Source organism: Oncorhynchus tshawytscha, linkage group LG20 (genome assembly GCF_018296145.1).
Source record: "Oncorhynchus tshawytscha isolate Ot180627B linkage group LG20, Otsh_v2.0, whole genome shotgun sequence".
NCBI classification, from domain to species: Eukaryota; Metazoa; Chordata; class Actinopteri; order Salmoniformes; family Salmonidae; genus Oncorhynchus; species Oncorhynchus tshawytscha.
The window spans coordinates 9,505,976-9,519,809 of record NC_056448.1 but is presented as its reverse complement, the minus strand read 5'-3'; the positions used below and the strand labels follow the sequence as shown (position 1 = coordinate 9,519,809).

Sequence of the window (13,834 nt, the reverse complement as noted above, 5' to 3'; positions counted from 1 at the left end):
GACTGTGGCCTGCATGCTCAGAAATACTCTACACACTCACCCTCCAGGCAGGACAAGCCAAGCTTATGTTAGCGGAGGCCACACACATTGTGTAGGCCTGTGAAGTGTGTTTGGCGCATTGTAGCCTGTGGGGGTTCTCCATGCGAGGTCTCCTCTTTGGCTATCTTTCTGGGCAGCTGGCTGTCTGTGCACTGCTTTTCCCTCTGCAGGGTCTCAGGGTTGCCGAGAAATGTCTGTCTGCAGACAGAGCAGACCTTGGTCCCGCCCTGCTTCCAGGTGGCCTCCAGGCAGATCCTGCAGAAGCTATGGCTGCAGTAGAGGATGATGGGTCTGTGAAGATCTCACAGCAGATGGGACATGACAGGTCATCCTCCAGAGGGGAGAGAGAGGTTGCCATCCTCTCTGGACAACTGGAGAGCGAATGAGAGAGAGGTTGTTAGAATTATATTTTTAAGAAATTGAGAAAGAGCCAGTGCCAATGAGAGTGTGAAATACAGCGTTGGTTAGATATAGAGAGACTGTCTAAGAGGATGCTACAGTAGTCATAATGGCAGCTTAACTTTGCCCAGCAACTTTAGCTACGGAACTGTAACGTGATATGTGATGCTCCATATCACATTTATGGCTTAGTTACTGTAAAGTATAGCAAACAATTTTCAACTAACCTGTTCCTGGCTGTCACGCCCTGACCATAGAGAGCTTTTTATTCTCTATGTTGGTTAGGTCGGAGTGTGACTCGGGTGAGTCATCTAGGTGATTTATATTTATATGTTGGCCTGGTATGGTTCCTAATCAGAGGCAGCTGTTTATCGTTGTCTCTGATTGGGGATCATATTTAGGCAGCCATTTCCCCTTTGTGTTCTGGTGGGATCTTGACTATGGATAGTTGCCTGTTAGCATTATTGTTAGGTTCACGTTTCATTTGAGATTTATTGTTTTGTTTTGCTGTGAGTTTCACTTAGTAATAAAAAGATGTGGAACCCAGATCACGCTGCGCTTTGGTCCACTTATTATTAGCTTGACAGAAGATCCCACCAACAACGGACCAAGCAGTGTGCCCGGGAGGTAATGGCATCCTGGTCTTTGGAGGAGATTAGGGAGAGAACATCCTGGACTTGGGATGACAAAATGGAGGGAGAGAAGAGCCTGCCATGGAAGCAGGCGGAAGCAGCGAAGGAGGGACAGCGACGAAGTCGGTGAGGAAGGCCACAGAAACGCCAATAATTTTTTTGGGGGGAGGCACATGGAGCGGTCGGCGGAGCCAAGAAGTGGGCCAGAGCCGGTGTGGGATAAGAAGGAGAATTTGGAGAAGAGAGAAATGGGAGAGTTGTTGAGTTGGTGGAGGATGCACGGATTTGGAGTAAGTGTTGTCAGTTTGGTGCCACCTGAGTCAGCTCCACGTACTCGTCATGAGAAGTGTGTTAAAGTTCCGGAACAATTGATGCCGGCTATATGCACCATGTCTCCAATGCACCTTCACAACCCAGTATGTCCTGTACTAGCTCCTCGCACTTGCCGTGAGAAGTGTGTTAAAGTTCCGGTACCATTGATGCCGGCTATACGCACCAGGTCTCCAGTACGTCTCCACAGCCCTGTGCGTCCTGTGCCTGCTCCTTGCACTCTCCCTCAAGTGCATCTTCCCAGTCAGGTGCGTCCTGTTCCTGCTCCTCGTACTCTCCTTGGAGTGCGTGTCCCCAGTCCAGTACGTCCTGTGCCTCCTCCCCGCACTCGCCCTGAGGTGCGTGTCACCAGCCCGGTGCCACCTGTGCCGGTCCCACGCATCAGGCCTCCTGTGCGCCTCCACAGTCCAGTACGTCCTGTGCCTGCTCCTCGCGCTCGTGCTGAGGTGTGTGTCACCATCCCGGTACCACCAGTGCCGGCCCCACGCACCAAGCTTCCGGCGACAGTTCCTAGTCCAGAGCTTCCGACGACAGTTCCCAGTCCAGAGCTTCTGGCGACAGTCTGTGGGCCAGAGCCTCCAGCAACGGTCTGCGGTCCAGAGCCTCCAGCGACGGTCTGCGGTCCAGAGCCTCCAGCGACGGTCTGCGGTCCAGAGCCTCCAGCGGGGGTTCCTGGTCCAGAGCCTCCTGCGGGGGTTCCCAGTCCAGAGCCTACTGCGAGGGTTCACGGTCCGGAGCCCCTGGCGACGATCTACGGTCCAGTGCCCCCGGCGACGATCCATGGTCCGGTTCCTCCGGCGACAATCCACGGTCCAGAGCCCCCGGCGACGATCCACGGTCCGGAGCATTTGGCGATGATCCCCGCACCAGAGTCACCATTGAAGATGAAGATTAAGTATCCCTGAGCGGAGTGGATACTTCGCCCTGCACCGGAGCCGCCCCCAACGGTAGATGCCCACCCGGACCCTCGCCTATTGAGTCAGGTTTTGTGGTCGGAGTCCGCACCTTTGGGGGGGTATACTGTTACGCCCCCTGACCATAGAGAGCTTTTTATTCTCTATGTTGATTAGGTCGGGGTGTGACTAGGGTGGGCCATCTAGGTGATTTATATTTCTATGTTGGCCTGGTATGGTTCCCAATCAGAGGCAGCTGTTTATCGTTGTCTCTGATTGGGGATCATATTTAGGCAGCCATTTCCCCTTTGTGTTGTGGTGGGATCTTGACTATAGATAGTTGCCTGTTAGTACTATTGTTAGCTTCACGTTTCATTTGAGATTCATTGTTTTGTTTTGCTGTGAGTTTCAATTAGTAATAAAAAGATGTGGAACCCAGATCGCGCTGCACTTTGGTCCACTTATTATAACGAGCGTGACACTGGCGATATTTTCTTTGTTCTCGATACGGGGAAAAAGTGTATCTTATAAATGTCCAGTTGCAGGTGGTTCTATCAAAAACCTTAGAAACCACTAGATCCTGCAAAGATACTGGGCGGCGCACAATTGGCCCAGTGTCGTCCGGGTTTGGCCGGTGTAGGCCATCATTGTGAATAAGAATTTGTTTTTAACAGACCTGACTAGTTAAATAAAGGTTAAAAACCAAAACAATGTAATCATAATAATGTGCAGAACCTAAGATGGCGAGGAACCTCCAAGTGCGGTACAAAACATGGACTTAATATCTTTAATAATTGTCTCTTGTTTTTGTAGAACCACCTGCAACTGGACATTTATTAGATACACATTTTCCCTGTATCGAGAACAAAGAAAAATATCGTCAGGAACAGGTTAGTTGAAAAGTTATTTGCTATACTTTACAGTAGCTAAGCCATATCTGTGATTTGGAGCATCACATAGCTATCACATTACAATTCAGTAGCGACCAGCAACCTTAGCTAGCGGATTATAACGGACTAATGTGATGTTTCATTAGCCGTTACAGGTTAGGGACTGTTTTGCATAGCACAGAGTATTTTCAACCAACCTTAACTTGTCGATACTCAGTGGTGTAAAGTACTTAAGTAAAGCTGCTTTAAAGTACTACTTAAGTCGTTTTTTGGGTTATCTGTACTTTACTTTACTATTTATATATTTGACAACTTTTAATTTTACTCCACTACATTCCTAAAGAAAAGGATGTACTTTTACTCCATACATTTCCTTGACACCCAAAAGTACTCGTTACATTTTGAATTCTTAACAGGACAGGAAAATGGTCCAATTCATGCACTTATCAAAAGAACAGCCCTGCTCATCCCTACTGCCTCTGATTTGGCGGACTCACTAAACACAAATGCTTCATTTGTGAATGATGTCTAAGTGTTGGAGTGTGCCCGATTATACGTACATTTAAAAAACAAGAAAGTTGTGCCATCGACTTTGCAATATATATGGAATTTGAAAAGATTTATACTTTTACTTCAATACTTTAAGTATATTTTTTAAATTTCATTTACTTTTGATACTTTAAGTATATTTAAAATCAAATACTTTTAGACTTTTACTCAAGTAGTATTTTACTGGGTGACTTTCACTTTTACTTTTAAGGTATCTTTACTTTTACTCAAGTATGACAATTGGGTACTTTTTCCACCACTGTTGAAACTCTCTTTATTCCCGACTTGGAAGACAACCAATGTCTTCTAAACATCTATGTCTAGTTTCAGGGGGTGTGCGCCACAATCCTGTCTATTTCAAATCTTCTCTCATTGATCAAGACATGCGAGTGTTATCTTGACATCAAATCAAATCAAATTTTATTTGTCACATACACATGGTTAGCAGATGTTAATGCGAGTGTAGCGAAATGCTTGTGCTTCTAGTTCCGACAATGCAGTAATAACCAACAAGTAATCTAACTAACAATTCCAAAACTACTGTCTTATACACAGTGTAAGGGGATAAAGAATATGTACATAAGGATATATGAATGAGTGATTGTACAGAGCAGCATAGGCAAATACAGTAGATGGTATCGAGTACAGTATATACATATGAGATGAGTATGTAAACAAAGTGGCATAGTTAAAGTGGCTAGTGATACATGTATTACATAAGGATGCAGTCGATGATATAGAGTACAGTATATACGTATGCATATGAGATGAATAATGTAGGTTAAGTAACATTATATAAGGTAGCATTGTTTAAAGTGGCTAGTGATATATTTACATCATTTCCCATCAATTCCCATTATTAAAGTGGCTGGAGTTGAGTCAGTGTCAGTGTCAGTGTGTTGGCAGCAGCCACTCAATGTTAGTGGTGGCTGTTTAACAGTCTGATGGCCTTGAGATAGAAGCTGTTTTTCAGTCTCTCGGTCCCAGCTTTGATGCACCTGTACTGACCTCGCCTTCTGGATGATAGCGGGGTGAACAGGCAGTGGCTCGGGTGGTTGATGTCCTTGATGATCTTTATGGCCTTCCTGTAACATCGGGTGGTGTAGGTGTCCTGGAGGGCAGGTAGTTTGCCCCCGGTGATGCGTTGTGCAGACCTCACTACCCTCTGGAGAGCCTTACGGTTGTGGGCGGAGCAGTTGCCATACCAGGCGGTGATACAGCCCGCCAGGATGCTCTCGATTGTGCATCTGTAGAAGTTTGTGAGTGCTTTTGGTGACAAGCCGAATTTCTTCAGCCTCCTGAGGTTGAAGAGGCGCTGCTGCGCCTTCTTCACGATGCTGTCTGTGTGAGTGGACCAATTCAGTTTGTCTGTGATGTGTATGCCGAGGAACTTAAAACTTGCTACCCTCTCCACTACTGTTCCATCTATGTGGATAGGGGGGTGTTCCCTCTGCTGTTTCCTGAAGTCCACAATCATCTCCTTAGTTTTGTTGACGTTGAGTGTGAGGTTATTTTCCTGACACCACACTCCGAGGGCCCTCACCTCCTCCCTGTAGGCCGTCTCGTCGTTGTTGCTAATCAAGCCTACCACTGTTGTGTCGTCCGCAAACTTGATGATTGAGTTGGAGGCGTGCGTGGCCACGCAGTCGTGGGTGAACAGGGAGTACAGGAGAGGGCTCAGAACGCACCCTTGTGGGGCCCCAGTGTTGAGGATCAGCGGGTTGGAGATGTTGTTGCCTACCCTCACCACCTGGGGGCGGCCCGTCAGGAAGTCCAGTACCCAGTTGCACAGGGCGGGGTCGAGACCCAGGGTCTCGAGCTTGATGACGAGCTTGGAGGGTACTATGGTGTTGAATGCCGAGCTGTAGTCGATGAACAGCATTCTCACATAGGTATTCCTCTTTTCCAGATGGGTTAGGGCAGTGTGCAGTGTGGTTGAGATTGCATCGTCTGTGGACCTATTTGGGCGGTAAGCAAATTGGAGTGGGTCTAGGGTGTCAGGTAGGGTGGAGGTGATATGGTCCTTGACTAGTCTCTCAAAGCACTTCATGATGACGGAAGTGAGTGCTACGGGGCGGTAGTCGTTTAGCTCAGTTACCTTAGCTTTCTTGGGAACAGGAACAATGGTGGCCCTCTTGAAGCATGTGGGAACAGCAGACTGGTATAGGGATTGATTGAATATGTCCGTAAACACACCGGCCAGCTGGTCTGCGCATGCTCTGAGGGCGCGGCTGGGTATGCCGTCTGGGCCTGCAGCCTTGCGAGGGTTAACACGTTTAAATGTCTTACTCACCTCGGCTGCAGTGAAGGAGAGTCCGCATGTTTTCGTTGCAGGCCGTGTCAGTGGCACTGACATGCAGCACTTTGTGGTGGACACCCACCTGTCTCAATCAAATATTTTTATGGATGGCTCTATGAACATGTGATGAGTGGAGGAGAGAGACAGCGAGGGAGACTGTCTGTCGGTCTGATCCAGTGTGTGTGTGTGCGTGTGTTTCCACAATTTGTTGGGCCATTGACCACTGAACCTGTAGTGTGTGTCTGTATGTGAAATGTTCAAACGTAAAGAACGACCTGCCCCAATAATAAATGTGAGATTTACAAGGAAATTACCAGGGCTCAGCCACATACCCTCCCCCTGAAAACCCCTTTAAACCAATTAAGGTGGTTTGGGTTGAACCGGGCTATGGCCCGTCAAGTGACCGGGTGAAGCTGCTGAGGCAGGAGCACCCTGCTCAAATCTAAAAGTAATCAGCGACGCTCAGTGATGTTGTCAAGAAGATTATTTCCTTGTAACAATTTTCGTTGGTGGAAGAAGGAGAGGAGGACCAAAGTGCAGCGTGGTAGGTATCCATAATACTTTTAATCAAAAATGAATACACAAACAAAACCATCAAAACAATAAACGAACAGTTCTGACAGGTGCTAACCAGAAAATAACTACCCACAAACAAGAGTGGGAAAACAGGCTACCTAAGTATGGTTCTCAATCAGAGACAACTACAGACAGCTGTCCCTGATTGAGAACCATACCCGGCCAAAAACAAAGAAATACAAAAACATAGAAAAAATAACATAGAACGTCCACCCTAGTCACACCCTGGCCTAACCAAAATAGAGAATAAAAAGCCTCTCTATTGCCAGGGCGTGATACACCTGCTTGCAGAGGGTCAATATCATCAAGAACATGGAAGCAAAAGTGAGAAGTCTCTTCAAAGCAAGTAGAAACCTCAGTGAGACTTTCTTGCTGTTCCTGCATCCTCTGCTGAGGCTGAGAGAAGCTTCAGTGCCCTGAGAAGACTGAAAATATGTCTCAGAACATCAATGACACAGAAGAGACTGAACAGTGTGGCTGTTTGCCATGTTCACCAGGAAAGTCTGGTCAAGTTAGACCGTTCAGTCAGCACAGAAGTAGCATGCTACACCCGAGGGAAGCTCTACTAATCCAACCGGCATTTGACAGGGATCTTACAAGAAGATTTCTGGGAGAATGTAATGATCGATTACTCAGGAAGTTCCACAGAGCATCAAGGAAGCTGCAGCTCTTTTGAAAAGGTAAGATTGAAACAATCTAGCTGGTAGGTTTGTGTCAAAATCTTGCCTTAGTGTGTAGGGCGCTGTCCACGGTGCTGATAGAGTGCAGTGAGATTTCACAGATTTCCAACTTCTTGGTCAAAAGTGTTTCTTTTACTTGTATGTTTGTTGTGGTATAGCATGATATAAGCAGAATTCAATACAATTCCAATGCAATAACCCAAGTGATGCCCCTGGGTATAGCTACACATCGAGATGTTTCATTACAGAAATAAATAGGCTACGTTCTATTGTCGTTTTATTGGTAGCCAATTGGTTTTCGTTGCTGTAAATGGAACTGTGCATATTGCTTATAGTAGGCTGGTACTGCTTAATTAATTCCAGGGGGAGGGTCAATGTAAATAGTCCGGGTGGCCATTTGATTAATTGTTCCGCAGTCTTATAGCTCGGGGGTAGAAGCTGTTAAGGAGTCTTTTGGACCTAGACTTGGCGGTCCGGTACCACTTGCCATGCAGTAGCAGAGAGAACAGTCTATAACATGGCTGACTGGAGTCTGTGACAATTTTTTGGGCCTTCCTCTGAAACCGCCTAGTATATAGGTCCTGGGTGGCAGGAAGCTTGGCCCCAATGATGTATTGGGCCATACGCACTACCCTCTGTAGCGCCTTACGGTCGGATACCGAGCAGTTGCCATACCAGGCGATGATGCAACCGGTCAGGATGCTCTCGATGGTTCAGCTGTAGAACTTTTTGAGGATCTGGGGACCCATGCCAAATCTCTTCAGTCTCCTGAGGGGAAAAAGGTGTTGTCGTGCCCTCTTCATGATTGTCTTGGTGTGTTTGGACCATGATAGTTTGTTGGTCATGTGGACACCAAGGAACTTGAAACTTTCGACCCGCTCCACTACAGCCCTGTCAATGTTAATGGGGGCCTGTTTGGCAAACTGCCAGGTCTCTGACCTCCACCCTATAGGCTGTCTCATAGTTGTCGGTGATCAGGCCTACCACTATTGTGTCTTTAGCAAACTTAATGATGGTGTTGGAGTCGCAGTCATGGGTGAACAGGGAGTACAGGAAGTGGTTAAGCATGCACCCCTGAGAGGCCCCCGTGTTAAGGATCAGTGTCGCAGATGTGTTGTTGCCTACCCTTACCATCTGGGGGGGTGGCCCATCAGGAAGTCCAGGATCCAGTTGCAGAGGGAGGTGTCCTTAGCTTAGTGGGCACTATAGTGTTGAACACTGAGCTGTAGTCAATGAACAGCATTCACACATAGGTGTCCTTTTGTCCAGGTGGGAAAGGGCCGTGTGGAGTGCAATTGAGATTGTGTCATCTGTGGATCTGTTGGGGCGGAATGCAAATTGGAGTTGGTTTAGGTTTCTGGGATGATGGTGTTGACGTGAGCCATGACCAGCCTTTCAAAGCACTTCAAGGCTACCGACGTGAGTGCCACAGGGCGGTGACCTTCGCACAAGGACTATGGTGGTCTGCTAGAAACATGTAGGTATTACAGATTCGGTCAGGGAGAGCTTGAAAATGTCAGTGAAGACACTTGCCAGTTGGTCCATGCATGCTCTGAGTCAATGCCCTGATAATCCGTCTGTCCCTGCGGCCTTGTGAATGTTGACCTGTTTAAAGGTCTTGCTCACATTGGCTATGGAGAGCATGATCACACAGTCATCTGGAACAGCTGGTGCTCTCATGCATGCATATGACCTTATACAGCTTGTTGAGTGCGGTCTTAGTGGCAGCTTCGGTTTGTGATGATAAATAGACAGATACGTATAATATAGATGAGAACTCTCTTGGTAGATAGTGTGGTCTGTGAATGTTGACCTGTAGATAGTGTGGTCTACAGCTTATCATGAGGTACTCTACCTCAGGTGAGACAAAACCTGAAGACTTCTTTAATATTAGACATTGCGCACCAGCTGTTATTGACAAATACTGTAGACACACACCCCCGCCCCTTGTCTTAACAGACGTAGCTGCTCTGTCCTGCCGATGCATGGAAAACCCAGCAAGCTCTATATTATCCGTGTCGTCGTTCAGCCACGACTCGGTTAAACATAAGATATTAGTTGTTAATGTCCATTTCGATCATAGATCATGGAGTTTGTTTTCCAGTGATTGCACGTTGGCCAATAGAACCGATGGTAGTGGCTATTTCCCCACTCGCTTACGAATCATCACAAGGTACCCCGACCTTCTCCCTCTGTATCTCCGCCTTTTCTTCACGCGAATGAAAGGGATTTGGGCCTGGTTTCTGGAAAGCAGTGTATGCATCACGTCAGACTTATTAAAGAAAAAATCTTTGTCCAGTAATCGCTGTTCTGATGTCCTTAAGCTCTTTTCGGTCATAAGTAACGGCAGCAACTTTATGTACAAAATAAGTTACAAACAAAATAGCACAGTTGGTTAGGAGCCCGTAAAACGGCAGCCATCCCCCCCCGGCGCCATTTACTGCATTTGTTTACTGTTAATATAACTAGCCTAAATATAGATTGTCATGCCTTTACCAATCTGATATTTTGTCTACTAAGTGGTACTGCTGTTTTGTTCCATTCGCATTCATTCACATTCGTAGTTGTGACAGTATTCTAAACCAAACTGGTATTCATTATTTTTGTTTGCATGCATGAATAACTAGGCTACTACTTTCAGCATTTAGTTTGCATTGTTTTGGTAAGACAGCTCTGTGTATGGCTGCATTCACATAAGGCAATTCACCTGTTACAAACAGCTTATTTATCTTGTAGACTATATTTATTACCGAAATGGCCTAGCTGTAGGGCATTGTCCATTGTGCTGAAACAGCGTAGTAGAGGTAGGCTACAGATTTCCAAAACACTCAATGAGTCTCAGCATTTGAACTTTATCTTTATTGATGTATAGCGTGGTTGTATAAGCAGAATTCAATATAATTCCAATACAAGAGCCCAAAAGTGTTTGGCCCCTGGCCAATTTCAGGTCACAATGAAGCGTGACAGAGAGCTCTGGGCCCGGTTTCTCGATAGCTATGGAAATTAGGCTTAAAAGTGTATTTTTAATGATGTGTCACGTTCTGACCTTAGTTTCTTTGTTTTTGTATGGTCAGGGCATGAGTTGGGGTGGGCAGTCTGTTTGTTTTTCTATGTTGGTTTTTGTGTTCGGCCTAGTATGGTTCTCAATCAGAGGCAGGTGTCGTTAGTTGTCTCTGATTGAGAATCATACTTAGGTAGCCTGGGTTTCACTTTTGGTTTGTGGGTGTTTGTTTCCGTGTGAGTGTTTGGGCCACACGGTACTTTTTCGGTTTTGTGTATTTCACGTTTATTATTTTGTTCCAGTGTTCAGTTGTTGTTTTGAATAAATCAATATGGACACTTACCACGCTGCGTTTTGGTCCGATCCTTACTCCTCCTCAGACGAAGAGGAGGAAATCCGTTACATGATGCATATTTTTTTTTTTACAACGGATGAAGATCTAACATGCATTTCCCAAAACACCATGCAGAGAGAACGTTCGCTAAGGAGAAGGGTGTAATTGCGGCCCGCAATTCGGGGCGTTCCTGCATGTTGGCATTCCTGCATCTGTAGGGTAAGAGTTGAGTACCCCTGCTGTATGTATTCATCTCGGTTTTAATTTAAAGCATCTCTTTATTCTTTGCTTGTTTGCAATAATTGCAAAGACATTGGCAACTTTGTATTTGAAGTTGACTACAAATAAACACTGTTTTAGCGGAGGTGAACTTCTATGTTTAGCGAAGATCTTCTGTGTTGAAAGTGAGACGCGGAAGGGCAAAAAATGAGTGGTCTGAGGCAGGCGTTGAAGGAAAATTTCGCCACTTTTCGACCCATATTCAAAATCTCCAGCACCAAAGTAGTATCTACATACACTGAGTGTTCAAGACATTAGGAATACCTGCCTTTTCCATGACAGACTGACTAGGTGAATCCAGGTGAAAGCTATGGATCCCTTATTAATGTCACCTGTTAAATCCACTTCAATCAGTGTAGATAAAGGGGAGGAGACAGGTTAAAGAAGAATTTTTAATCATTGAGACAAGGATTGTGTGTGTGCCATTCAGAGGGTGAATGGGCAAGAGAAAATATTTAGGTTTGAACAGGTTATGGTAGTAGGTTGAAAAACGCTGCCAGGTTTTTCATGCTCAACAGTTTCCCATGTGTATTAGGAAAGGTCACCAACCCAAAGGACATCCGGCCAACTTGAAACAACTGTGGGAAGCATTGGAGTCAACATTGGCCAGCATCCTTGTGGAACGCTTTCGACACCTTGTAGACGAATTGAAGCTTGTCGGAAGGCAAAAGGGAGTGTATCTCAATATTATGAAGGGATTCCTAATGTTTTGTACACTCATTATATGCGAAAACAGCGCTTTTCAATGATCTGTGGTTTAAAAGGTAAAGTAAAAAATGCTTCTCTGACATGACAGGGTAGGGTCAAAGTAAAAAACGGTGATTTTCAAAATCTGCAACGAGTTTCTAGCCCAGGGGAGGGTATTTTCTTGCTCCCCACATCCCCGGAAATCTCATAGTGTTTGAAAATCACTTTTTAAGATGTAACTTTTGATGGTTGAACTTTTAAACTTTATATTGTTTTTTACAAAACTTTTTCACATACTGTATGTTGACACTGGTATTGTGTGGGAGATAATAAAACTGAGGTTGAAAAGTGGCGGAGTTGCCCTTTAAGCCTAGTTCACATTATCCCTAAGCACTCCATCACGTTGCGCCGGATGTCATGCATTTCAACGGGGACGTCAACAACGGAGTGGAATCGCATCGCCTCGGCAGTTTTTACATTTTAGAGTTCATTTCCTGCAATTCTACACATTTTGCCATTGGGTGTAGAGAACATGTTGCAGTTAAAGCAAGTTTGCTGCAAATCTACACATTTTACCATGGGGCGGAGAGAAGATTTTGCAATATTCTAACTAATTTCATGCAAATCTACAAATTTTGCCATAGGGTGAAGAGAAATGTTTGCAGTTTTTGATATATCTGAGTGAGAGTGACTAACAAAATCAATGGTGGCCCTCGGTCGGTAATTCGACCATGATTACTACAAGTCTAGAAAGCTGGCCGCTAGACGAACTTATCAATGTAAAATGTTTTAGCTGACATGGGTTAATTGAGTGACTGTCAGTGACTGACATAACAGAGAAACACAAAGATGTAAGTCAATATGTCATTGTTTTAGTCAAAGTAGGCTTTGATATATTTGGGCTAGAAGTGCCAAATCCGAATGTGTGACTTCGGACGTTTCCGTGAGTCTTGTGTGTCTTTTCCTATGAGATGATGTGCAAATTCTTTTCAGCCTACGTTTCTTTTCAGAGCTGGGTTTTATTTTAAGGGTACCACTCACCAGCATGGCATTATTTATTCATCAGAAACACCTGCAAAGTTCGTGAGTCACGACTGAGCTGAGCAATATAACAGATAATACACTATATATACAAAAGTATGTGGACATGCCTTCAACTTAGTGGATTTGGCTATTTCAGCCACACCCATTGCATAAAATCGAGCACACTGCCATAAATCTCCATAAACAAACATTGTCTGAAGACGTGGCACCAACGTGGCACCATCATGAGAAGCCACCTTTACAACAAGTCAGTTCGTCAAATTTCTGCCCTGCTAGAGCTGTCATGGTCAACTGCAAGTGCTGTTAACGTGAAGTGGTGGTGGGCCACACAAGCTCACACAATGGGACTGCCGAGTGCTGAAGCGCATAGTACGTAAATAAAATGGTCTGTCCTCGGTTGTAACATTCACTACCGAGTTCCAAACTGCTTCTGGAAGTAATGTCAGCCCAAGAACTGTTAGTCGGGAGCTTAATGAAATGGGTTCCATGGACGAGCAGCCGCACACAAGCCTAAGATCACCATGCGGAATGCCAAATGTCGGCTGGAGTGGTGTAAAGCTCGCCGCCATTGGACTCTGGGGCAGTGGAAACACGCTCTCTGGCATGATGAATCACGCTTCACCATCTGGCAGTCCGATGGACAAATGCTACCTGACTAATGCATAGTGCTAAGTTTGGTGGAGGAGGAATAATGGTCTGGGTTGTTTATGGTTCGGGTCAAGGGAGTTCCAGTGAAAGGTAACTCCAACTCCATATTAATGGCCATGATTTTGGAATGAGATGTTCGACGAGCAGGCGTCCACATATTTTGGTGGTGTACATGGCTGTAGTGTATTTGGCTACCTCAAAGATGGTTGATGAATGACGATAGTTCACTCAGGCCATTTACCATTGCAAATATGTGTGAGTTCCGGTCTCCTTAACGCGGTGGGTCTCCCAAAGACACCAATGCAATATCAGCTGGGTCTGGTTTACTTAGTTCATTGACTTTCATTGAACCAGAAAAAAACTGTGGTGTCCTCTTCCGTCTCTCGCTATAGCCTACACTTGGCTGTTTGAGCCATGGAGCAAATTAAAATAGGGGGTGCAAACTAATATTTTTACATCTCCACTTTTTTTTACCAGCAAATTATCATAATCCATTGGATACTTTGTCCAATTTCACTTATTTTTTAGATAGTCTGAATGAAAACAATATATGA

At 45.3% G+C, this 13,834-nt stretch overlaps 1 protein-coding gene across 2 annotated transcripts in view; it reads right to left on the bottom strand.

The window, feature by feature from the left end:
* Positions 1-13,834, bottom strand: part of LOC112219752 (tetratricopeptide repeat protein 28-like) — a 100,452-nt gene that overhangs the window by 20,716 nt on the left and 65,902 nt on the right. The window lies entirely within an intron of this gene.